This window comes from Nerophis lumbriciformis, linkage group LG28 (genome assembly GCF_033978685.3).
Source record: "Nerophis lumbriciformis linkage group LG28, RoL_Nlum_v2.1, whole genome shotgun sequence".
Lineage (NCBI taxonomy): Eukaryota > Metazoa > Chordata > Actinopteri > Syngnathiformes > Syngnathidae > Nerophis > Nerophis lumbriciformis.
Genome location: NC_084575.2, coordinates 1,167,688 through 1,195,000, shown reverse-complemented (window position 1 = coordinate 1,195,000; position 27,313 = coordinate 1,167,688). Strand labels below are relative to the sequence as shown.

The 27,313-nt window shown below is 40.2% G+C and overlaps 1 protein-coding gene and 4 non-coding genes across 5 annotated transcripts in view; all 5 read right to left on the bottom strand.

Annotated features, from left to right (window-relative positions):
- Positions 1-13, bottom strand: part of trnap-agg (transfer RNA proline (anticodon AGG)) — a 72-nt gene extending 59 nt beyond the window's left edge. Inside the window, exon 1 of the tRNA in view lies at positions 1-13. This exon is cut by the window's left edge and continues 59 nt beyond it. This is a non-coding gene — a tRNA (tRNA-Pro).
- The window catches only part of LOC133570515 (uncharacterized), a 905,074-nt gene that overhangs the window by 723,492 nt on the left and 154,269 nt on the right, over positions 1-27,313 (bottom strand). The window lies entirely within an intron of this gene.
- Positions 976-1,047, bottom strand: trnap-agg (transfer RNA proline (anticodon AGG)). Its single transcript has one exon. It is a non-coding gene; the product is annotated as a tRNA-Pro (tRNA).
- trnap-ugg (transfer RNA proline (anticodon UGG)) lies at positions 1,842-1,913 on the bottom strand. The gene has a single exon. It is a non-coding gene; the product is annotated as a tRNA-Pro (tRNA).
- trnap-agg (transfer RNA proline (anticodon AGG)) lies at positions 2,187-2,258 on the bottom strand. The gene has a single exon. It is a non-coding gene; the product is annotated as a tRNA-Pro (tRNA).

Below are 27,313 nucleotides of genomic sequence, written 5' to 3'. Positions count from 1 at the left end.
AGACCAACAAGCCAAGAAAAATATCATTTTAGATACAAATCTCATGAATTGTAAGATTTTAACAGGGAAATCATTCTGAAACTGGGTTAGTATATTGCACTTTTACCACTAATTTAAAGGTATGGCTATTTTCCTGCAAAAAAGGACTAAGGGTTACAAGCTCTGTCCTAAAACAATCAGAGCTTGTAAAATGAGCTACCACTGTATTTGATTTTATACATTTTCATTGATCCCTTGAGTGTGTGCTGTTTGGAAAATTAAGCTAAGAGTTTTAAATCACTGTTAAGGCTTCACCGGGAATTGAACCTGGGACCTCTCGCACCCTAGGCGAGAATCATACCACTAGACCAACAAGCCCCGAAAAATCAAGTTTCATCAAAAATGTTCATGAATTGTGAGATTTTAACAGGGAAAAAATTCTGAAACTGGATTAGTATATTGCACTTTTACCACTAATTTAAAGGTATGGCTATTTTCCTGCAAAAAAGAACTAGGGGTTACAAGCTCTGTCCTAAAAAAAATTAGAGCTCGTAAATTGAGCTACCACTGTATTTGATTTTGTACATTTTCATTGATCCCTTGAGTGTGTGCAGTTTGGAAAATTAAGCTAAGAGTTTTAAATCACTGTTAAGACTTCATCGGGAATTGAACCTGGGACCTCTCGCACCCTAAGCGAGAATCCTACCACTAGAACAACAAGCCCCTAAAAATGAAGTTTCATCAAAAATGTTCATGAATTGTGAGATTTTAACAGGGAAATCATTCTGAAACTGGGTTAGTATATTGCACTTTTACCACTAATTTAAAGGTATGGCTATTTTCCTGCAAAAAAGAACTAAGGGTTACAGGCTCTGTCCTAAAACAATTAGAGCTAGAAAATTGAGCTACCACTGTATTTGATTTTATACATTTTCATTGATCCCTTCATTGTGTGCAGTTTGGAAAATTTAGCTAAGACTTCTAGATCACTGTCAGGGGCTTGTCCGGGAGTTGAACCCGGGACCTCTCGCACCCTAAGCGAGAATCATACCACTAGACCAACAAGCCCTATGGCAAAAGTTACCAAATTCCCAAAAAAGTTTATATTTTATCTGGGGAAACAACCTGTAACTGCACTTTTATTAACACAAATTTTGATTCACTACAATTTTCATGCATAAATGAACAAGAGCTTTTTCAGTAATTGAACCCCAGACCTCAGGCGAGAATCAAACAACTAGACCAACAAGTTCTAACTTGTCATTTTGCAAGAATCACAATTATCGTGACATGTTGATAGGGAAAAATCTAAAACTAGGTTAGTATATTGCACTTTTACCACTAATTTAAAGGTATGGCTATTTTCCTGCAAAAAAGAACTAAGGGTTACAGGCTCTGTCCTAAAACAATTAGAGCTAGAAAATTGAGCTACCACTGTATTTGATTTTATACATTTTCATTGATCCCTTCATTGTGTGCAGTTTGGAAAATTATGCTAAGACTTCAAAATCACTGTTAAGGGCTTGTCTGGGAGTTGAACCAGGGACCTCTCGCACCCTAAGCAAGAATCATACCACTAGACCAACAATCCCAAATATGTCATTTTAGATAAAAATCTTATGAATTGTGAGATTTTAACAGGGAAATCATTCTGAAACTGGGTTAGTATATTGCACTTTTACCACTAATTTAAAGGTATGGCTATTTTCCTGCAAAAAAGAACTAAGGGTTACAAGCTCTGTCCTAAAACAATTAGAGATAGAAAATTGAGCTACCATTGTATTTGATTTTATAAATTTTCATTGATCCCTTCATTGTGTGCAGTTTGGAAAATTTAGCTAAGACTTCAAGATCACTGTTAGGGGCTTGTCCGGGAGTTGAACCCGGGACCTCTCGCACCCAAAGCGAGAATCATACCACTAGACCAACAAACCCAGAAAAATATCATTTTACATACAAATCTCATGAATTGTAAGATTTTAACAGGGAAATCATTCTGAAACTGGGTTAGTATATTGCACTTTTACCACTAATTTAAAGGTATGGCTATTTTCCTGCAAAAAAGAACTAAGGGTTACAAGCTCTGTCCTAAAACAATTAGAGCTCGTAAATTGAGCTACCATTGTATTTGATTTTATACATTTTCATTGATCCCTTCATTGTGTGCAGTTTGGGAAATTTAGCTAAGACTTCAAGATCACTGTTAGGGGCTTGTCCGGGATTTGAACCCGGGACCTCTCGCACCCTAAGCGAGAATCATACCACTAGACCAACAAGCCAAGAAAAATATCATTTTAGATACAAATCTCATGAATTGTAAGATTTTAACAGGGAAATCATTCTGAAACTGGGTTAGTATATTGCACTTTTACCACTAATTTAAAGGTATGGCTATTTTCCTGCAAAAAAGGACTAGGGGTTACAAGCTCTGTCCTAAAAAAATTAGAGCTCGTAAATTGAGCTACCACTGTATTTGATTTTATACATTTTCATTGATCCCTTGAGTGTGTGCAGTTTGGAAAATTAAGCTAAGAGTTTTAAATCACTGTTAAGACTTCATCGGGAATTGAACCTGGGACCTTTCGCACCCTAAGCGAGAATCCTACCACTAGAACAACAAGCCCCTAAAAATGAAGTTTCATCAAAAATGTTCATGAATTGTGAGATTTTAACAGGGAAATCATTCTGAAACTGGGTTAGTATATTGCACTTTTACCACTAATTTAAAGGTATGGCTATTTTCCTGCAAAAAAGAACTAAGGGTTACAAGCTCTGTCCTAAAACAATTAGAGCTCGTAAATTGAGCTACCACTGTATTTGATTTTATACATTTTCATTGATCCCTTCATTGTGTACAGTTTGGAAAATTTAGCTAAGACTTCAAGATCACTCTTAGGGGCTTGTCCGGGTGTTGAACCCGGGAACTCTCGCACCCTAAGCGAGAATCATGCCACTAGTCCAGGGGTCGGCAACGTTCACCAGTCAAAGAGCCATTTTGACCAGTTTCACAAATTATAGAAAACAATGGGAGCCACAAAAATGTTTTGAAATGTTATATGAAATAACACTGTATACAAAGTTTTTAATTTGCTTTGTATAAATCAGGGGTCTCAGACACGCTGCCCACACCTTTATGTGGAATTTGATAGCTGGTGCGGCACGCGTTAATGTTGTGTCGTTCGCGAACGATTCGTTCGAACGAACAAATCTTTTGAGTGAGCGTACTGAACGGAATCACTTCATGAACTGATTCGTTCCTTTCTCAGTTCAGTTGAGCTCCGCCGCGACCATGCCGGTATGAGTGGAACTGGGGCATTCTGTGACGTCGGCGAACGACGCAGCCAGCTACTCATCATGGGGGCGGGGGGAGGGACTGAGCGAACGATTCGTTCACCTTGGATTAACGACATGAATCACTCAGTGAACGACAACGCTCTCGCTCTCTGCTCTGCTTGCCCCAATCCGCGAGTGATTCTCCTCCCGTCGCGGGGATATGTTTCATGCCATTGGCATCCGTTCTCCATTCATTCTCCAAGCTAACGGCTAATGTTGACATGAAAACAAACACACACATTATCTCAACACATCAAGTTATGAGAGTAGAGGAGACAGAAAGAAAGTCAGTGCAGGGCAAGGCTGAGCAGCAGCGACGCGAGGGGGAGGGGCGGGGGGTAAAGTGTAGGGCAGGCTGTTTGAGAAGATTTAAAATAAAAATAATAACTAATGTATGTACATATACATGGGCTATTATTTATCTTGATTTTTATATTATTTAAGCTATTTATTTTCTTTTTTATTGCATATTTAAGTTGATATTTCCATTTTTATATTTTTAAATGTAAGCTACAGAAATGTTAGTTTTAATGTTGGCTTTTCTGGCACTTGGTTTAATATTTGTTTTGTTTTATTTAAGGTAGCTTATTTATTTTCTTTTTGTTTGCACATTTAAGTTAATATTTTCTTTGTTATATTTTTAAACGTAGGCTACAGAACATTTAGTTTTTATGTTGGCATTTCTGGCTCTTAATTTATTTGTTTTATTTTGAAGGTATTTATTTTCTTTTTGTTTGCATATTTAAGTTTACATTTTCTTTGCTACAGAACATTTAGTTTTTATGTTGGCATTTGTTAAGGGTTTCTTAATTTAATATTTGTTTTTGCACTAAACAAACGAGGCCTATTTATTTAACTGTTGATTGCAAGCATTTTAGTAGGCTATAACTATTTTTTGTATTTCCCACTTTTATTTATTTCTTATTTTCATTTCAGTGCAATAAAACATATTTAACAACAGGATTAGCGAACCTACTGACAGAGAAGTGAGTGTGTCGCGGAGGAGGACGTCACATTGAGGCTCTCGTTCAGTCACTGTGCGCGTCGTTCATTGGGGGGGGGGGGGGATTCGGTGAGCGAATTTTTTCAACGACTCAATTTAAGGAACTGATTCTATTGATTCAGTACAGTCAAAAGAACTGCCGATCCCATCACTAGTGAGGATGCAGAAAGGGACATCGCCCTCACAGTCATGGGATATACAAACCCCGTTTCCATATGAGTTGGGAAATTGTGTTAGATGTAAATATAAACGGAATACAATGATTTGCAAATCATTTTCAACCCATATTCAGTTGAATATGCTACAAAGACAACATATTTGATGTTCAAACTGATAAACTTTTTTTTTTTTTTTCAAATAATCATTAACTTTAGAATTTGATGCCAGCAACACGTGACAAAGAAGTTGGGAAAGGTGGCAATAAATACTGATAAAGTTGAGGAATGCTCATCAAACACTTATTTGGAACATCCCACAGGTGAACAGGCTAATTGGGAACAGGTGGGTGCCATGATTGGGTATAAAAGTAGATTCCATGAAATGCTCAGTCATTCACAAACAAGGATGGGGCGAGGGTCACCACTTTGTTAACAAATGCGTTAGCAAATTGTTGAACAGTTTAAGAAAAACCTTTCTCAACCAGCTATTGCAAGGAATTTAGGGATTTCACCATCTACAGTCCGTAATATCATCAAAGGGTTCAGATAATCTGGAGAAATCACTGCACGTAAGCAGCTAAGCCTGTGACCTTCGATCCCTCAGGCTGTACTGCATCAACAAGCAACATCAATGTGTAAAGGATATCACCACATGGGCTCAGGAACACTTCAGAAACCCACTGTCAGTAACTACAGTTGGTCGCTACATCTGTAAGTGCAAGTTAAAAATCTCCTATGCAAGGCGATAACCGTTTATCAACAACACCCAGAAACGCCGTCGGCTTCGCTGGGCCTGAGCTCATCTAAGATGGACTGATACAAAGTGGCAAAGTGTTCTGTGGTCTGACGAGTCCACATTTCAAATTGTTTTTGGAAACTGTGGACGTCGTGTCCTCTGGACCAAAGGGGAAAAGAACCATCCGGATTGGTATAGGCGCAAAGTGTAAAAGGCAGCATGTGTGATGGTATGGGGGTGTATTAGTGGCCAAGACATGGGTAACTTACACATCTGTGAAGGCACCATTAATGCTGAAAGGTACATACAGGTTTTGGAGCAACATATGTTGCCATCCAAGCAACGTTACCATGGACGCCCCTGCTTATTTCAGCAAGACAATGCCAAGCCACGTGTTACATCAACGTGGCTTCATAGTAAAAGAGTGCGGGTACTAGACTGGCCTGCCTGTAGTCCAGACCTGTCTCCCATTGAAAATGTGAAGCCTAAAATAGCACAAGGGAGACCCCCGGACTGTTGAACAACTTAAGCTGTACATCAAGCAAGAATGGGAAAGAATTCCACCTGAGATGCTTCAAAAATGTGTCTCCTCAGTTCCCAAACGTTTACTGAGTGTTGTTAAAAGGAAAGGCCATGTAACACAGTGGTGAACATGCCCTTTCCCAACTACTTTGGCACGTGTTGCAGCCATGAAATTCTAAGTTAATTATTATTTGCAATAAAAAAATAAAGTTTATGAGTTTGAACATCAAATATGTTGTCTTTGTAGTGCATTCAACTGAATATGGGTTGAAAATGATTTGCAAATCATTGTATTCTGTTTATATTTACATCTAACACAATTTCCCAACTCATATGGAAACAGGGTTTGTACATAATGTGTGGAGATGGCGATAGGCAGCCAGAGGATGTGGGAGTTGTTATCGTAGGCTTTAAAGTCCTGAGCAACGTGGACATTGTCATCATGAGGGTCATAATGATATTTGGCCTCATTTATGCCCTTGATCTAAGCTTTGCAGACAACCTCAAGTACACATTTGAGTTTTTCCAGAAGATCCTAATGAACCTGGATGGGCACAAGCTGAACACAAAGATACAGCAGCTGGAAATCAAGTTGTTTGCATGAGAGGTGAACACTTGTTGACAAACTTCATCATCGGATCTTTATTTTTGCTTGTGTTGTTTTTGCCTTCATTTTCACCCATTTAAGACAATATGACCTACAACATTTTCAACTTGAGAATTGGACTCAGAATTGACTAAGTTACAGGGAAGAAGAGTGAAGTGCTGAAGTACACAATCAACATATGAAATGCAGTCATGGGGAGTGGAGAGAGATGACTTTAGGGTTTGGATTGGATCAACTTTACCTCCACATTTGATCTCTGAGTGTGACGACCCTCCACACTTCTCTCCTCCGTTTCATCACTCAACTCAGGATAAATGGATTGAGTTCCATTCAAGATTTTGGATTTTTATTTTTTGAATAGCTAGAACTGTCTCATGTTTTGTTTTTACTTGCTAACGTTCAAAAGCTATTTGCTAACATCCCATTAATATCAGATTCCTGCTCTGTGAATGTTAACTTTTTCTTATTTATTTTTGTTTGTTGCCAATTTGATGCATGGGGATTTTGTAGTTGCCTTCTTTTCTTTTCTTTACTGAATGCAGCTGAGATAGGCTCCCGCAACCCCAAAAGGGACAAGCGGTAGAAAATGGATGGATGGAACTCTATTCCATTTAGGCTAATGGCTACATTAGCACACTTGCGCAGGACTCAAATGTGTTTTTGCAGTTTCCTGAGTGTTAATTTTACACCACTTTAAACTCTTTTGGAGAACCATTCCTCGTAAAGTTTGCCTCGAGTTATTGAAGAAAAGTTAAAACTTTTTCTTGGTGTTTTATAATTAAGACTGAGTTCTCTATGCTTTGTATCAAGTCAATTTAACATCTTTGTTTATATAAAACTAAGTTCTTGGTCTGTGTTGGTACGCAAATCTGACATCTTTATGTAAAATTGACTTCTTGATGTTTTGTTTTCACTCAAACGCATACTTGCCAACCCTCCCGGATTTTCCGGGAGCCTCCCGAAATTCAGCGCCTCTCCCGAAAACCTCCCGGGACAAATTTTCTCCCGAAAATCTCCCGAAATTCAGGCGGAGCTGGAGGCCACGCCTTCAGCTCCATGTGGACCTGAGTCCGCTTTCCCACAATATAAAGAACGTCTACAGTAAAGCAGTCCGTCTGCCGTAAACAGCAATGTTGTGACACTCTTAAACAGGACAATACTGCCATCTAGTGCATTTGATGAAAGCACTTTTGTGCGTGCCACACAGCAATGCATCATCAGAGAGGGTGTTCAGCATGGTTAGAAAGAAAGTGACAGAGAATAGAACAAGGATGGACAATTCAACCCTTAACTCAACAATGAGTAGATGAGTGTTATGTGTGTGTATATGTGTAAGTAAATGAACACTGATATTCAAGTATTTCTTTTGTTTATATATATATATATATATACTGTATATATATATATATGTATATATATTATATATATATATATACATATATATATATATCTGTGTTGGCCCTGTGATGAGGTGGCGACTTGTCCAGGGTGTACCCCGCCTTCCGCCCGATTGTAGCTGAGATAGGCTCCAGCGCCCCCCGCGACCCCAAAAGGAATAAGCGGTAGAAAATGGATGGATGGATGGATATGTATATATAATATATATATATATATATATATATATAGCTAGAATTCACTGAATGTCAATTATTTCTTGGATATATATATATATATATATATATATATATATATATATATATATATATATATATATATATATAAAATATATATATATATATATATCCATCCATCCATTTTCTAACGCTTATTCCCTTCGGGGTCACGGGGATATATATATATATATATATATGTTCTGTTACAACTAAAAGTTGTAAACTGTTGTTGTTGAAACGTGTTGTGCTTAAATAAGCTTGTTATGTAATTAACATTACATGTGTATTTGTCGCCATCATGTGGTCATGGCAGTTATTACATCATTGAGAAGTATGTATTTTGAATCAAACTTTATTGACCGGAAGTTGCATAAGCCAAGCAGAGAAATCTACGGTGCCAGCACGTACTTTATGGTGGTTATTTTCGAAGAAATACTGCATATATCTTTTGTTTAAGGTTGCATCGCCGGTATGTATCATAAGTTGAACTTTGAAACTTGGTTTTTGTCTAAAATATTTCGAGCTAAATTTATGACTTTTGATGTATGATCTTTGCCATACTCATTAGCAATCATTTGCGATGTCATCTAAGATGGCGTCGTAGTACACATTCACTTTGTTTACCTTCTCATGCCTTTTAAGGTAGCATTACAGCATATATATGATACATTTGCACAACATATGTATATATTGACTGTATTGTTTGTCTTTTTAGTTTCACCCTTTTGAATGTCAATAAACCTGCTGACAACGCTCATCGGTCTCCAGAGTCGTGACGTAAGAAAGGTGTTAAACAGCCCTTGCATCAGACATGCACCCCTAACGGCACAATATATATATATCTATGTATATATATATATATATATATATATATATATATATATATATATATATATATATATATACATATGAAATACTTGACTTGGTGAATTCTAGCTGTAAATATACTCCTCCCCTCTTAACCACGCCCCCAACCACGCCCCCCGCACCCACCCCCCAACCCCCACCTCCCGAAATTGGAGGTCTCAAGGTTGGCAAGTATGCTCAAACGCAACATTTTGGTTTGTGTTTGCAAGTAACTTTGACGTCTTGTGGTGTTATATTCAAGGTTGTTGAATCAAGGATTATTCTACATTAAAAATACCAACCAGGTTTTGTCTGATGTCTTTTTATGGGATCTAGGGTGATTTTTAGCTTGCTTAATTTCTAATAAATTTTGAGTTGGGCACATATAAATCAATTTCACTTAGTAACCAAAATAATTTCATTTTAGCTGTATTTGTTAAAAATTAGTCTGACAAATGTTAATCAATTTCGCTTAGTTATTGCAATAATTTCAGTTTGGCTTTATTTGCTAAAAATTAGTTGGATTAACACATTTTTGTTGTATTGTGAGAATGTACTAGTTTTGAGTTGGGCCAACATATATTTGTTGGATGGAAATCCTGCCCTCATTTTAATTGAGTTCATCCAATGAGTCATTTTTTTGAGCGTGTGGTGTCATTTTCCTACCTGTTAAGAGAAGTATTTGATCTTGAATATATATATAATCCTCCATATTGGCAGCCATAGTGATTCATTTATTCAGCAGAGCATTAAAACTTGGATCTGACAAAAAGTAAACACAAATGTTGTCTTCCTCGCTGATAAAACATGATAGCAACATGCATCTGCTAGCTCATGATCGCCCCTACTTCTCAGTGTGGCGAGTTGGAGTACTACAAGAGGTGCTTAAAGCTGTATTTGTAGTCTTATTATCAAGGAATAATGAGGTCACACTTATATTAAAACATTAATGCTAAGGTTTTGTCCAGTAGTGGACCGGTAACGTCTGATGATGATGATGATGAAGATGTATCTGTGCAAGTGAACAATTGGATCCACAAGGGACAACAACCCTTTCCACAGACTACACACACACATCAGAAACATAAATGTTAGAAGCCTACAACAATATATGTGAAGAAGACTTTAGGATTAAAAGTGAAGATGTGAGGTGAAATAAGTACAAATGCAGCAATAAAAACAAGCAACTCCACTCACGATGGCTCTAAAGTTCAGTGATGTGTTGCTAACTTCAGCATTTTTCTTCTTTGTTGATGTTTTGCAGTACCGTATTTTCCGCACTATAAGGCGCACCGGATTATTAGCCGCACCTTCTATGAATTACATATTTCATAATTTTGTCCACCAATAAGCCGCCCCGGACTATAAGCCGCGCCTACGCTGCGCTAAAGTGAATGTCAAAAAAACGCTGCGCTAAAGTGAATGTCAAAAAAACAGTCAGATAGTTCAGTCAAACTTTAATAATATATTGAAAACCAGCGTTCTAACAACTCTGTCCCAAAATGTACGCAAATGTGCAATCACAAACATAGTAAAATTCAAAATGGTGTAGAGCAATAGTAACATAATGTTGCTCGAACGTTAATGTCACAACACACAAAATAAACATAGCGCTCACCTTCTGAAGTTATTCTTCATTCGTAAATCCTTCGAATTCTTCGTCTTCGGTGTCCGAATTGAAAAGTTGCGCAAGCGTGGTATCCAAAATGGCCGGTTCCGTCTCGTAGAAGTCATCGGGAGTCAGTGTCGCTGTTGTTCTGTGAATCCTGCCTTCCGGAAAGCTCGGACCACAGTTGTGACCGAAATATCTGCCCAAGCATTTACGATCCACTGGCAAATGTTGGCGTATGTCGTCCGAGGCTGTCTGCCCGTCTTAGTGAAGGTGTGTTCGCCTTCGGAGCTGTGTGAAAAAAGCCACCCGGCCTCTTCGCGTAAACTTCCCTTAACCACTCGCTCATCTTTTCTTCATCCATCCATCCCTTCGAGTTAGCTTTTATGATGACGCCGGCTGGAAAGGTCTCTTTTGGCAAGGTCTTCCTTTTGAATATCACCATGAGTGGAAGTTAGCATGGCAAGCTAGAACCACAGTGAAGGATGACTTCTCATTCCCTGTGGTGCGAATATTCACCGTACGTGCTCCCGTTCCACAGTGCGGTTCAGTTGCTGTGAAATACGGTAGTAATCCGTGTGCGGATGGAGAGATTGCGTCTTTTTATGAACCGGATCGCTTAGTAGGAGCCATTTTGTGGTCTTTACAGATGTAAACAGGAAATGAAACGTACGGTGATATCCGCGCGTTTTTTCTTCTTCTTCCGGGGGCGGGTAGAAGAAGAAGCGCTTCCTGTTCTATGGGGGCGGGTGCTTTCCTTGGCGGTTGCTTGCGTAGAAGAAGAAGCGCTTCCTGTTCTACCGGGAAAAAAGATGGCGGCTGTTTACCGAAGTTGCGAGATCGAAACTTTATGAAAATTAATCGTAATAAAGCGCACCGGGTTATAAGGCGCACTGTTAGCTTTTGAGAAAATTTGTGGTTTTTAGGTGCGCCTTATAGTGCGGAAAATACAGTAGTTAACATCCATGATGTAACAATGCTGCTAATCTACCAGAGTCCACATTTTGTTAACCATTTTATTCATTCATACTTTTAATTGGATAATAACATCAATAAAATGAAATAGAAAATATGCATGAAAAAAACCTAATTAAAATAAGAAGATGTCCTCTGTTTAACAATGAGAAAATAGAATAAAATAGTAGCTACATATATAATATTCAATACATGCACACAACTTAAAAAGTAACTACAGGACAACATACAGTATAAGACTAGAAGATGAGAAGCACTACATACAACATCAAATATACATTCATATTAAAGGGGAACATTATCACCAGACCTATGTAAGCGTCAATATATACCTTGATGTTGCAGAAAAAAGACCATATATTTTTTTAACCGATTTCCGAACTCTAAATGGGTGAATTTTGGCGAATTAAACGCCTTTCTATTATTCGCTCTCGGAGCGATGACGTCACAACGTGACGTCACATCGGGAAGCAATCCGCCATTTTCTCACTTTCGTCGGTGTGTTGTCGGAGGGTGTAACAACACGAACAGGGACGGATTCAAGTTGCACCAGTGGCCCAAAGATGCCAAAGTGGCAAGAAATTGGACAAAATTTGTTCAAAATACGAGGCTGTGGGGAAAGCCGACGAAATGGTCAGTCGTTTGTTCCGCACACTTTACCGACGAAAGCTATGCTACGACAGAGATGGCAAGAATGTGTGGATATCCTGCGACACTCAAAGCAGATGCATTTCCAACCATAAAGTCAAAGAAATCTGCCGCCAGACCCCCATTGAATCTGCCGGAGTGTGTGAGCATTCAGGGACAAAGGACCTCGGTAGCACGGCAAGCAATGGCGGCAGTTTGTTCCCGTAGATGAGCGAGCTAAACCCCCTGGATGTCTTGGCTCACACCGTCCCTTATGCCACCGAAGATGATCAAGAGAAGAATATCGACCCTAGCTTCCCTGGCCTGCTGACATCAACTCCAAAACTGGACAGATCAGCTTTCAGGAAAAGAAAGCGGATGAGGGTATGTCTACAGAATATATTAATTGATGAAGACTTTATTCATTACTCGCGGTTTTACGTAAATTATTATCCATAAACTGTGTTTACCAATAATTTAGCTTAAAAACGTTTATTTTTTTCAATCATTCGAGTACATTCGGGTAGTCTTGTGTAATGCAGTATTTTGTGTCTATTTAGGTATGGTTAACCTGAGTGCTGAAATCGTGGAAAAATATATGTTCTTAGCGCGCCTGAAATGGGCTGTCTGCACTCTCAAAGTGCATGTTGTTGCCAAATGTATTTCATATGCTGTAAACCTAGTTCATAGTTGTTAGTTTCCTTTAATGCCAAACAAACACATACCAATCGTTGGTTAGAAGGCGATCGCCGAATTCGTCCTCGCTTTCTCCCGTGTCGCTGGCTGTCGTGTCGTTTTCCTCGGTTTCGCTTGCATACGGTTCAAACCGATATGGCTCAATAGCTTCAGTTTCTTCTTCAATTTGGTTTTCGCTACCTGCCTCCACACTACAACCATCCGTTTCAATACATGCGTAATCTGTTGAATCGCTTAAGCCGCTGAAATCCGAGTCTGAATCCAAGCTAATGTCGCTATAGCTTGCTGTTCTTTCCGCCATGTTTGTTTGTATTGGCATCACTATGTGACGTCACAGGAAAATGGACGGGTGTTTATAACGATGGTTAAAATCAGGCACTTTGAAGCTTTTTTACGTGATGGGTAAACATTTGAAAAAAACTTCGAAAAATAAAATAAGCCACTGGGAACTGATTTTTAATGGTTTTAACCCTTCTGAAATTGTGATAATGTTCCCCTTTAAATATGCTGTGTTTTTAAACTACATTTAACACAATCACTGTTTAAGTGTTTTTAAATCCCTGCAGCTTCCATGACTGTTACACACTTGTGTTTACTGACCTGATTCTTAAACCTGAACATCTTATCACACACAGTGCAACTAAACGGTTTCTCTCCAGTGTGTGTTCTCATGTGTGTGGTCATGTGTTGTTTTCTGGTGAAACTCTTCATACAAACAGAGCAAGTAAAAGGTTTCTCACCTGTGTATGTTCTCATGTGTCTGGTCATGCGTTGCTTTGTGGAGAAACTCTTCTTACAAACAGAGCAAGTAAAAGGTTTCTCACCTGTGTGTGTTCTCATGTGCAATATAAATTCATTCTTAGTGTTGAATCTTTTAGCACAAGCTGAACAAGCAAAAGGTTTCTCTCCAGTGTGTGTTCTCATGTGTGTGGTCATGCGTTGTTTTCTGGAGAAACTCTTCTTACAAACAGAGCAAGTAAAAGGTTTCTCTCCAGTATGTATTCTCATGTGTGTGGTCATGTCTTTCTTAGTGTTTAATCTTTTAGCACAAACAGAGCAAGTAAATTGTTTCTCTCCAGTGTGTATTCTCATGTGTGTGGTCATGTTAGGTTTTGTGGAGAAACTCTTCTTACAAACAGAGCAAGTAAAAGGTTTCTCTCCAGTATGGATTCTCATGTGTACTGTAAAATGACTCTTCTGTCTAAATGATTTCCCACATTCAGAGCAGTCAAAGTGTTTGTTGTTAGTGTGATGTCTCGTATCACCTTTAGAGTCATTTTTACTCTCCAAAGGTTTTTGGATGTGGTCACTGTGATCAGAAGAGTGTGACATCATGTGGTCCATGTCTGACAGTGGAGCAAAGATGCTGTCTGGTTCTGACTTGATATCTTCACAATGCTCTCCATCAGCTTCTGTGATGTGTTGACTTACAAGCTCCGCCCCTCTGTTCTCCTCACTTTGACTGTGATGAAGCTGGAAGGACTGAGCTTCATCTTCATCATGAAGCTGCTCCTCTTTAATGTGGGAGGGGGCCTGTAGCTCCTTCTGTCCCACACTGGTGTGCCACTCCTCTTCATGACTCCCCGCTGACACCCGCTGGACGTCTGCAGAACAAATGAGGTGTTACTGTATTGAAGTTTGCAGTATTCAAACTATTGACATGTGAGCTAGGCCAAATAGACAGTGATGGGCAAGCTACCTGGACAATGTAGTAAGCTAAGCTACAAGTTACTCTCAATTAAATGGAGCTAAGCTATCCTCAGAGAATTGGAGCACGCTACACTACAAGCTACACTGCAAAAGTAGCTTGCCACATCAAATATATATATATATATATATATATATATATATATATATATATTGGCCCACATGTATAATATCAATGTTTATGTTGTCCATGGAAAGAAGTTAGTAAGAAGCAAAAGAAAAACAACCAACCATGGATGACAAAAGGACTGAAAAATGCTTGTCACAAAAAAAAGACATTACATGGAATATTAATAACACAGACATCTATAGAGGCAGAAAATAAGTATAATAAATATAAAAAGAATCTAATTGGTATACTAGGAACATGTAAGAAGGAATACTACAGACAATTATTAAAGAAGAACAGAAACAACATGAGAGCAACATGGGGCATCCTAAATAGCATCATTAAAAATGCTGCTAAGAAAGATTACCCCCAGTACTTTCTACATGGAAATACAAAAAATGACAATATGAACCAAATAGTCGAACGTTTTAATGATTACTTTGTTAATATCGGAAACAATGTGGAACAAAGATTTCCAAATGCAGATGATGGATCAGTTGAGGACTTGAGTGAGCTCATAGACAGAAATCCCAATTCCATGTTTCTTAAGAACGTGACAAAAGAAGAAATAATCAAAATTGTAAAACATTGTAAATCCAAGACCTCAACCGACTGTCATGGAATAGATATGGTAATCATAAAAAAGGTTATAGAAGACATTTCAGAACCTCTGACATATATCAGCAACGTATCATTTCTAACCCGCAAATTCCCTGACAAAATGAAAATTGCAAAAGTCGTACCAATTTCTAAGAATGGAGACATACACCAGTTTACTAACTACACACCAGTTTCATTACTTCCACCATTCTCCAAAATCATGGAAAAACTATTCAATAGCTGATTAGATTTATTTATCAACAAAAGTGGGACGCTGGTGGAGAACCAATATGGACTCCCAGCAAATATCTCAACATCTGGTCAACATATGTACAAACCCCGTTTCCATATGAGTTGGGAAATTGTGTTAGATGTAAATATAAACAGAATACAATGATTTGCAAATCTTTTTCAACCCATATTCAGTTGAATATGCTACAAAGACAACATATTTGATGTTCAAACTCATAAAAAAAAATGTTCTTGCAAATAATCATTAACTTTAGAATTTGATGCCAGCAACATGTGACAAAGAAGTTGGGAAAGGTGGCAATAAATACTGATAAAGTTGAGGAATGCTCATCAAACACTTATTTGGAACATCCCACAGGTGTGCAGGCAAATTGGGAACAGGTGGGTGCCATGATTGGGTATAAAAGTAGATTCCATGAAATGCTCAGTCATTCACAAACAAGGATGGGGCGAGTGTCACCACTTTGTCAACAAATGCGTGCGCAAATTGTTGAACAGTTTAAGAAAAACCTTTCTCAACAAGCTATTGCAAGGAATTTAGGGATTTCACCATCTACGCTCCGTAATATCATCAAAGGGCTCAGAGAATCTGGAGAAATCACTGCACGTAAGCAGCTAAGCCCGTGACCTTCGATCCCAAAGGCTGTACTGCATCAACAAGCGACATCAGTGTGTAAAGGATATCACCACATGGGCTCAGGAACACTTCAGAAACCCACTGTCAGTAACTACAGTTGGTCGCTACATCTGTAAGTGCAAGTTAAAACTCTCCTATGCAAGGCTAAAAACCATTTATCAACAACACCCAGAAATGTATTGTATTGTATGCATGCATGTCTGATGTATCATGTTGTATGCATGCATGTGTGATGTATCATGTTGTATGCATGCATGTGTGATGTATCATGTTGTATGCATGCATGTGTGATGTATCATGTTGTATGCATGCATGTGTAATGTATCATGTTGTATGCATGCATGTGTGATGTATCATGTTGTATGCATGCATGTGTGATGTATCATGTTGTTTGCATGCATGTGTGATGCATCATGTTGTATGCATGCATGTGTAATGTATCATGTTGTATGCATGCATGAGTGATGTATCATGTTGTATGCATGCATGTGTGATGTACCATGTTGTATGCATGCATGTGTGATGTATCATGTTGTATGCATGCATGTCTGATGTATCATGTTGTATGCATAAATGTGTGATGTATCATGTTGTATGCATGCATGTCTGATGTATCATGTTGTATGCATGCATGTGTGATGAATCATGTTGTATGCATGCATGTCTGATGCATCATGTTGTATGCATGCATGTGTGATGTATCATGTTGTATGCATGCATGTGTGATGTATCATGTTGTATGCATGCATGTGTGATGTATCATGTTGTATGCATGCATGTGTGATGTACCATGTTGTATGCATGCATGTGTGATGTATCATGTTGTATGCATGCATGTCTGATGTATCATGTTGTATGCATGCATGTGTGATGCATCATGTTGTATGCATGCATGTGTGGTGTATGATGTTGTATGCATGCATGTGTGATGTATGATGTTGTATGCATGCATGTGTGATGTATCATGTTGTATGCATGCATGTCTGATGTATCATTTTGTATGCATGCATGTGTAATGTATCATGTTGTATGCATGCATGTGTGATGTATCATGTTGTATGCATGCATGTGTGATGTATCATGTTGTATGCATGCATGTGTGATGTACCATGTTGTATGCATGCATGTGTGATGAATCATGTTGTATGCATGCATGTCTGATGCATCATGTTGTATGCATGCATGTGTAATGTATCATGTTGTATGCATGCATGTGTGATGTATCATGTTGTATGCATGCATGTGTGATGTATCATGTTGTATGCATGCATGTCTGATGCATCATGTTGTATGCATGCATGTGTGATGTATCATGTTGTATGCATGCATGTGTGATGTATCATGTTGTATGCATGCATGTGTGATGTATCATGTTGTATGCATGCATGTGTGATGTATCATGTTGTATGCATGCATTTGTGATGTATCATGTTGTATGCATGCATGTGTGATGTATCATGTTGTATGCATGCATGTGTGATGTATCATGTTGTGTGCATGCATGTGTGATGTATCATGTTGTATGCATGCATGTGTGATGTATCATGTTGTATGCATGCATGTGTGATGTATCATGTTGTATTCATGCATGTGTGATGTATCATGTTGTATGCATGCATGTGTGATGTATCATGTTGTATTCATGCATGTGTGATGTATCATGTTGTATGCATGCATGTGTGATGTATCATATCGTATGCTTGCATGTTCCAAATAAACTCAACTCAACTCAACTAACACTTGGTGGACATTCAAGCCACAAAATGCAAATGGAGTATTGTTGGTGTATTTTGGATGGTTATAGAGGACCTCCCATTGGCTCCATTGCAAGTGGACTTTTATTTACATTTATGAGTTAGAATTAGGGCTGGGTGATATATGGAATATACTGGATATATCGTGGGTTTGTCTCTGTGCGATACAGAAAATGACTTTATGGTGATATTGGAGTATACGTTCTCACACAGTTGCTTTTAGCTGCAGGCATTACACTACAGGCTCTTCTCACTCTTTCTTGTCTCTCCTTCTCACAGAGACATAAAACAAGCGCACCTTCTTACATACGTCACATACTGTCACGTGTGCAACGTCATACGCTCTCACGGAGCGGCATGGTAACGTTAGCTGTGGTGCTAGTGGTAATATGAGAGAAAGAAGGTGCCAATCTGGTAACAAATGAAGGAAGAATTAATTCCCAAGACAAACAGCAGGGGGTCCATCGTCTGGCGGAGGTTTGGCTTCAAGCGGGTAGATGGTGAACAAGTATGCGGCAAAAGCGTTGCTACAAAAAGTAGCAGCACTGCTAATGTAGCATCATTTGAAAAGTCACCCGCTAGAGAATGAAGAGTGCTTGAAACTCTGCATGTCAACATCTCCGTTCGGTGCCACACCCACAAAATGTCCAAGCAACCATTTCCAGTTTAACACCATATGAAACAAATAGTCAACAATATGTGACTATTGAGTGTATGTCCTTCACATAGTGAAGGACATACACTATTTGATTTCCTATTATGCAGCTAATTTTTATTTGACACTTATTGAAATATCTTATGTGACATCATGCACAAAAGTGCACTTTATTTGTTTTAAACTATTGTAGTGGTGTTCTGTACAAAAAGTGCACTTTAATTTAGTGTTGTTTTGATGTCATCTTAGTGACATCATGCACAAAAGTGCACTAATAGCTTCTTTTAAAATGTCTCTGACAATCTTGCACTTTCTGTTTTGAAATGACATGAATGTTTGTGCCACTGCTTAATAACTGTTTAATAAATACACTTTTATTAATTGACTTAGTTGTGGTTTCCCTCTCTGCATGAAAGTTTAAAAGTAGCATATATTAATGCAGTATGAAGATGAATGTTTTAATGTAGACACAAATAATCATCATACTGCTGTGATTATATGCATCAAGTGTTCATTCAAGGCTAAGGCAAAATATCAACATATATATGGTGTATCGTGACATGGACTAAACATATCCACATATATATGGTGTATCGTGACATGGCCTAAACATATCCACATATATATGGTGTATCGTGACATGGCCTAAACATATCCACATACGGTATATATGGTGTATCATGACATGGACTAAACATATCGAGATATTAATAAAAGGCCATATCGCCCAGTCCTAATTAGAATGTTGTTTTTTTTTATATACATATCCACCATCATGTCTTTTATAATGATTGTGAACGATAGAAAAATTCCCCCAAAAAGTGCAGTTCCCCTCTAAATTCCAATGATTAGATTTAAGACTTGAAGTGTATGAGCATGAAGTGATGAAGCCTACTTGGATGAGTCTTCTAAGACAAAGTGAACAGTCCAGTTGTGATGGATTGAATGCTCTGAGAATAAAATGATATGTGCTTACTTGGACTGTGATGAAGCTGTGAGGACTCAGGTGCTTTGTCTTCATGCTCTTCAGTCTTCACAGAGACAATAGTCAGTGGAAACTTGCTGAGCTCAGTCTCCTCCTGCCCTGGAAGAAACTCTTCCTCTTGAGTAACCCAGAGATCCTCCTCTTCTTCTTTAATGTGGGGGGGCTGTGCATCCTCCTGCTGCTGAAGGGGACGTTCTTCTTGACGAGCGTTCATCTGTTGGACGTCCGCAAGACAACACAAACAAACTTCAGCTCAGATGTGTCAAATTTGTTTTAGTCCATCAAATATAATATTTTCCAAGTGGACAGACACCACTTTGTGGTGATGTTCTTCTACACATGGAATAATCATCAGTTATTGATTATTATGAATTGTGTAATTGATCTTATCTTATTGATAAAAAGTAACAACTTACAGAAAACCTCCTGCTGGGATTTTAATACCGTCATGACTGCATTAAATCAGTCTGCACAGATACAAGTTTCATTGTGCTGCAGCATCGAGTGACGCCAACTCGCTCCTCCCACTACCAACCTACCAGCCAACCTTGACGTGTCACGTGCACCTCCAAAATAGTCCGACCTCACGTCAACTGTGACCAGGACTGCAGAGCTGTGATCAGTTGGCTTTACTTTTACGCGCAATATCCTCTCCTCACGGCTTCACGGTGGCAGAGGGGTTAGTGCGTCTGCCTCACAATACGAAGGTCCTGAGTAGTCTTGGGTTCAATCCCGGGCTCGGTATCTTTCTGTGGGGAGTTTGCATGTCCTCCCCGTGACTGCGTGGGTTCCCTCCGGGTATTCCGGCTTCCTCCCACTTCCAAAGACATGCACCTGGGGATAAGTTGATTGGCAACACTAAATTGGCCCTAGTGTGTGGATGTGAGTGTGAATGTTGTCTGTCTATCTGTGTTGGCCCTGCGATGAGGTGGCGACTTGTCCAGGGTGTACCCCGCCTTCCGCCCGATTGTAGCTGAGATAGGCTCCAGCGCCCCCCGCGACCCCAAAGGGAATAAGCGGTAGAAAATGGATGGATCCTCTCCTCATTCTTCCTTCTGCGAAAGCAACATTCTTAAACCCAACAAAAAACAAACAGAAGTGCAGCGAAGCACGTGTAACAAGTGCCAGCGAGTGTGGCCGTGCGATAGTATGTTGGTTGAACCTCACTCACACCTTAAGAAATGTGCTGGCGTGAGAATATATATACACTATATTGCCAAAAGTATTTGGCCATTCATCCAAATGATGACAATCAGGTGTCCTAATCACTTATAAAACCAAGCACTTAGGCATGGAGACTGTTTTTACAAACATTTTGTGAAAGAATGGGCCGCTCTCAGTGATTTCCAGCGTGGATCTGTCATAGGATGCCACCTGTGCAACAAATCCAGTCGTGAAATTTCCTCGCTCCTAAATATTCCAAAGTCAACTGTCGGCTTTATTATAAGAAAAGTGAAGAGTTTGGGAACAACAGCAACTCAGCCACCAAGTGGTAGGCCACGTAAACTGATAGAGAGGTCAGCATAGTGCAAAGACTCTCTGCACAGTCAGTTGCTACAGAGCTCCAAACTTCATGTGACCTTCTAATTAGCCCACGTACAGAACGCAGAGAGCTTCATGGAATGGCTTTCCATGGCCGAGCAGCTGCATCTAAGCCATACATCACTAAGTCCAATGCAAAGCGTGGGATGCAGTGGTGTAAAGCATGTCACCACTGGACTCTAGAGCAGTGGAGACGCCTGGACTGATGAATCACGCTTTTCCATCTGGCAACCTGATGGGCCAGTCTGGGTTTGGAGGTTGCCAGGAGAACGCTACATTTCGGACTGCATTGTGCCGGGTGTGGAATTTGGTGGAGGAGGAATTATGGTGTGGGGTTGGTTTTTCAGGAGTTGGGCTTGGCCCCTTAGTTCCAGTGAAAGGAACTTTTAATGCTCCAGGATACCAAAACATTTTGGACAATTCCATGGGATGGCACTTCAAGTTCTTATGTGAGTAAAGGCAGGTGGCAAAATACTTTTGGAAAGATAGTGTATATATATACATATATATATATTTTTTGAGAATATTTGGATACCTCATGATTCAATTACAAACAAAATATTGATGCATGTTCAATTTGTGTACAGTATATTAAAGCCATTTTTAATATTTAACATGTATTTCATTAAATATTTACTTACATATATAATATATATATAATCACTTACAATTGTGCAAATTGTGTATTCGTAATAACAAGCATCAGTTGATTGAATTTCCATGATATGTCCGCCCGAACTATATTATATTTAATGGGCAGCACGGTGGAAGAGGGGTTAGTGCGTCTGCCTCACAATACGAAGGTCCTGAGTAGTCTTGGGTTCAATCCCGGGCTCGGGATCTTTCTGTGTGGAGTTTGCATGTTCTCCCCGTGACTGCGTGGGTTCCCTCCGGCTACTCCGGCTTCCTCCCACTCCAAAGACATGCACCTGGGGATAGGTTGATTGGCAACACTAAAATTGGCCCTAGTGTGTGAATGTGAGTGTGAATGTTGTCTGTCTATCTGTGTTGGCCCTGTGATGAGGTGGCGACTTGTCCAGGGTGTACCCCGCCTTCCGCCCGATTGTAGCTGAGATAGGCTCCAGCGCCCCCCGCGACCCCAAAGGGAATAAGCGGTAGAAAATGGATGGATGGATGGATGTCCGCCCGAATGTAGCTGAGATAGGCCCCCACCCCCTCCCGCAACCCCAAAAAAGGGACAAGCGGTAGGAAAATGGATGGATGGATGTTATCAAGGTAATAGAAGCGCGTGCAAACAACATAATTTGTATTTATTGCTAATAAAGTTAGCACCAACACAAAGTAGACTACTGCAATGTATGTGTAATATATTATATTACACTGTCATAATAATAATAATTTTAATGTTTATCCTGTAAAGCGTCTTTGAGTACACTGAAAAGTGCTATATCAAATAAAATGTATTATTATTATTATACCATGTGACTTATTACAGACTTAAATTACGAGACGTTCGTTCCTTTCTATTAACAAATATTTAATGATGTTAAGCGTGACTGTACTATACAGCAAAAAAACAGTTAAGGTATTAAATAAGTCAATATAATTGTCATAGAGAACATATAAAATACACTCCTCAGACGCTCGCATTTGCTACAAAGGCCTGCTAGCTGGCTAACGCTAGCACGTTAGCTTCGAACAACATATCAGGTAAATAATATAAACATATATAATGTATATTACCTCATAAGCCGCATGTACAAGAGAGGAGTGGAATATATTCTTCTTATTGTTACACCAGCAACTCTTAAATGGCACTTTCTGTTGTTCTGTGGCTGGGCGAAGGAAGTGTGCACCACTCACTATTGTCCCAGTGAAACACGTGTTTGGACAACATTTGTTCCGCGGTTGAGAACACCTCGATGACGTCACACAGGAGGAAGAACAAAACAAGATGGCGTCTGACGGAGAATACCTTGTTTTGGTTATTATGCTTTCTTGGTCTTAATTACAACGTCCATGTGCACATGTATGTCGTTTAACAGAGTAAACGTTTGTATGCGGATACATTAGTCTGAGTGCACTTTGACCTGCTAGCCTAGCCTGCTGCTTAGCTTAGCTTGTTAGCTGCTAACAAAGAGAGGCGGAAGTGATCGACACATCAAAGCAGAGATCCAATGTAAGTGTAAAGTGTTATTATTGTGTGAACATGTCTACATTAAGCAGAGATCCAATGTAAGTGTAAAGTGTTATTATTGTGTGAACATGTCTACATTAAGCAGAGATCCAATGTAAGTGTAAAGTGTTATTATTGTGTGAACATGTCTACATTAAGTAGAGATCCAATGTAAGTGTAAAGTGTTTTTATTGTGTGAACATGTCTACATTAAGCAGAGATCCAATGTAAGTGTAAAGTGTTATTATTGTGTGAACATGTCTACATTACAAATGATGTGAGTGTTGGTGAATCAGCGACTAGCTGCTGCCGTTGAAGAAATATTTGTAATGTTAGGAAGAAACAAAAAACAATAGTAGAGTATGAGGAGGAACTTTGTCCAAAAAAAGAGAAGAAGGAGCGACAACATCAACTACTGGACGCTTTTTTCAAGAAACATCAAGTTGTGTTACAAATCCATCCATCCAGCCATCCATTTTCTTCTGCTTAACCGAGGTCGGGTCACGGGGGCAGCAGCCTAAGCAGCGAAGCCCAGACTTTCCTTTCCCCAGCCGCTTCCTCCAGCTCTTCCCGGGGGATCCCGAGGCGTTCCCAGGCGTTCCCAGGCCAGCCGGGAGACATAGTCATAGTCTTCCCCGTGGCCTCCTACCGGTCGGACGTGCCCATAACACCTCCCTAGGGAGGCGTTCGGGTGGCATCCTGACCAGATGCCCTTACCACCTCATCTGGCTCTTCTCGATGTGGAGGAGCAGCGGCTTTACTTTGAGCTCCTCCTGGATGACAGAGCTTCTCACCCTATCTCTAAGGGAGAGCCCCACCACCCGGCGGAGGAAACTCATTTGGGCCGCTTGTACCCGTGATCTTGTCCTTTCAGTCATAACCCAAAGCTCATGACCATGGGTGAGGATGGGAACGTAGATCGACCGGTAAAATGAGAGCTTTGCTTTCCGGCTCAGCTCCTTCTTCACCACAACGGATTGATACAGCGTCCGCATTACTGAAGACGCCGCACCGATCCGCCTGTCGATCTCACCATCCACTCTTCCCTTACTCGTGAAGTAGACTTCGAGGAACTTGTACTCCTCCACTTGGGGCAGGGTCTCCTCCCCAACCCGGAGATGGCACTCCACCCTTTTCCGGGCGAGAACCTTGGACTCAGACTTGGAGGTGCTGATTCTCATCCCAGTCGCTTCACACTCGGCTGCGAACCGATCCAGTGAGAGCTGAAGATTCTGGTCAGATGAAGCCATCAGGACCACATCATCTGCAAAAAGCAGAGACCTAATCCTGCAGCCACCAAACCAGATCCCCTCAACGCCTTGACTGCGCCTAGAAATTATGTCCATAAAAGTTATGAACAGAATCGGTGCCTTGGCGTGTCCAACCCTGACTGGAAACGTGTCCGACTTATTGCCGGCAATGCGGACCAAGCTCTGACACTGATCGTACAGGGAGCGGACCACCACAATCAGACAGTCCGATACCCCATACTCTCTGAGCACTCCCCACAGGACGTCCCGAGGGAATGCCTTCTCCAAGTCCACAAAGCACATGTAGACTGGTTGGGCAACCTCCCATGCACCCTCAAGGACCCTGCCGAGAGTATAGACCCGGTCCACAGTTCCATGACCAGGATGAAAACCACACTGTTCCTCCTGAATCCGAGGTTCAACTATCCGGCGTAAACTCCTCTCCAGTACACCTGAATAGACCTTACCGGGAAGGCTGAGGATGCTTATACATATTGACACAAATATAATAAAAACACTAACCTTATGACGGATGCTTTTGCAATTGTTCGATTTGATCTTTCACAACACCTAGTGGCCACAATAATTCATTAGTCAAGCTCATGGCGTAGAAAGTTGAACGATGCGGACAGGTTTGTTACTGGATACTTTCTATCCGACTTCTGTTTTGGAGACTTAGTGTACGTATTAAGCAACTAAATTATTTTGATATGCTTAAATGTGCTGTTTTAGCTTAGCTGTTGTGTAGCTGCTAGCTCCTACAGCAGGTGTGTCCAAAGTGCAGCCCATAGCTATGTTTTTAACCGACAACAGGGAGTGTTGAAAATGTGGTATTTGCGTGTCGGTCCAATCAGCGGCAGCTACGCCCTGTTTCGTCATTGGACCTAAGTCTTTGGCTTGGTAGGCGGGACAGAGAGCAAGGGAACAATGTGGGACAGCAATGGTGTCCATCTCATACCATGCTAGTTGTTGCAATGAAAGGTCAACATGATCAGCCACACCCCGACTTCCAACATATATAGAAGTCTAAGGCCTCCTGGTATGAGTCGTCTGACTGGTGATCATAACAGGTGGCGGTACATACGGACGCAGCTCAGTCAGCCAGGGCTTTCACTGATAGAACAGTTGGAGCAGTCCTCGTCCTTGACTCCTTCCCGGGAGGAGGTGTACCCAATAGATGTTGGCCATTGCTGGTACTTCAGGCTGTGGTACGAGCACGAGCATGGAGGAGCCTTTGTAGTGGTGTCGCAGCTTGGTGGTCGTGCCGTCAGGTAACACCAGGAAGGTTCCTTCTGTGCGACACTGACTGCTGCTTTTTTCTCCCTGGACTCTGACTTCATATCTGGTGTTGTCCTTCAGACCTGGGCCAAGAAGCCACGTAAACCGTGGCAAGAATGTGGGCGATAAGAGTGTATGTGCGTGGGCATGAACTTGCACCCAGTTTCAACTGGAACTCAGGACATATGATTAGTTGCACGGCCTATTCTAATCTATATTAAACATTTCTTAATCACGTCATCCTTCATTATCTTAATTATATCCCAACTTTAGCTACTTTTAAAAATGAGTGACTTATTCTAGTCCATTTGTAAATAAATAGTTTTCCTAAATTATAGTCTCTTCACTTTAACCAGACAGTCATTAGGACAAAAGACCCTGCGAGGACTTTGCCCTTTAAAAGGGAAAGCCCGAAAAAGGACAGTAATAAGATAAATTCATCACATTTGCTATGAGGCATTTTATTATTAATGTATTTTGTTCTTGTTACTTGGGGCGGTATAGCTCGGTTGGTAGGGTGGCCGTGCCAGCAACTTGAGGGTTCCAGGTTCGATCCCAGCTTCTGCCATCGTAGCTGTTGTGTCCTTGGGCAAGACATTTTACTGACCTGCTCCCAGTTAACATTGGTTTAAATGTAACTTAGGTATTGGGTTTCACTATGTAAAGCGCTTTGAGTCACTAGAGAAAAGCGCTATATAAATATAATTCACTTCACATGATATGTTTTTGTTCTGTTTTCTCATTTCAAGGGGAACTGCACTTTTTGGAATCATTCACAGTCCCTTTGTAAGTTAAAGTTCAGGTCCCAACGGTAGTCCCACACTAGGTGTGGTGAAATGATCCTCTGCATTTGACCCATCCCCAAGTTCACCCCCTGGGAGGTGAGGGCAGCGGAGGCCGCGCTTGGGAATCATTTGGGGATTTAACCCCCAACCCTTGATGCTGAGTGCCAAGCAAGGAGGCAATGGGTCCCGTTTTTATAGTCTTTGGTATGACTCGGCCGGGGTTTGAACTCACGACTTTCCAGTGTCAGGGCAGACACTCTAACCACAAGGCCACTGAGCAGGTCGATGGTTAATGCATCCTCAATAGAAAATAAACCTTAGCAAAAGTTAGCTAACAATTGAGTCATTGGTAGCCGCTCTATTCTGCCTATAAAGTGCTCTAAATAACATCCTAAAACCTTCATCAACATTTTAAATACACACTGTACATATATACAGTATGTAATGTAGTAACATTCTTAATAACATGTCATATTTACATATCTTGCTCATTTTAAGCATACAATGTCTGCTCTCACTGGGATGCCGACTGATGAGATGTTCATATCTTCCCGTTTAGATGAAGAATTAATCCTCACAAAGGGTTAAAAAAGGGTGGGTGCAAAAGAGCGTATTTTCGTGTCTTTCTTGCCATCTCCAGGTCTAAGTTGGATGTCAAAGTTGACCAAGTTCTCGGTTTATGTCCACAACCTTCACCATATAAATGAGAGGCATGATTTATAATCTAGAATTAGCTTTCACCATTTTAGAGGCGAGAAAGCAGCTCAGTATGTCAATATAGCAGCATAAACTAGTTATTTCTGTGATCAATGCGCCGCTAAAAGTAGGTCCTTAACGTTAGCGCTTATAATAACAATATCGCTAATACTTGGTTATTATTCAGGTCACAAAATGTAAATGGAGTATTGTTGGCAGTTT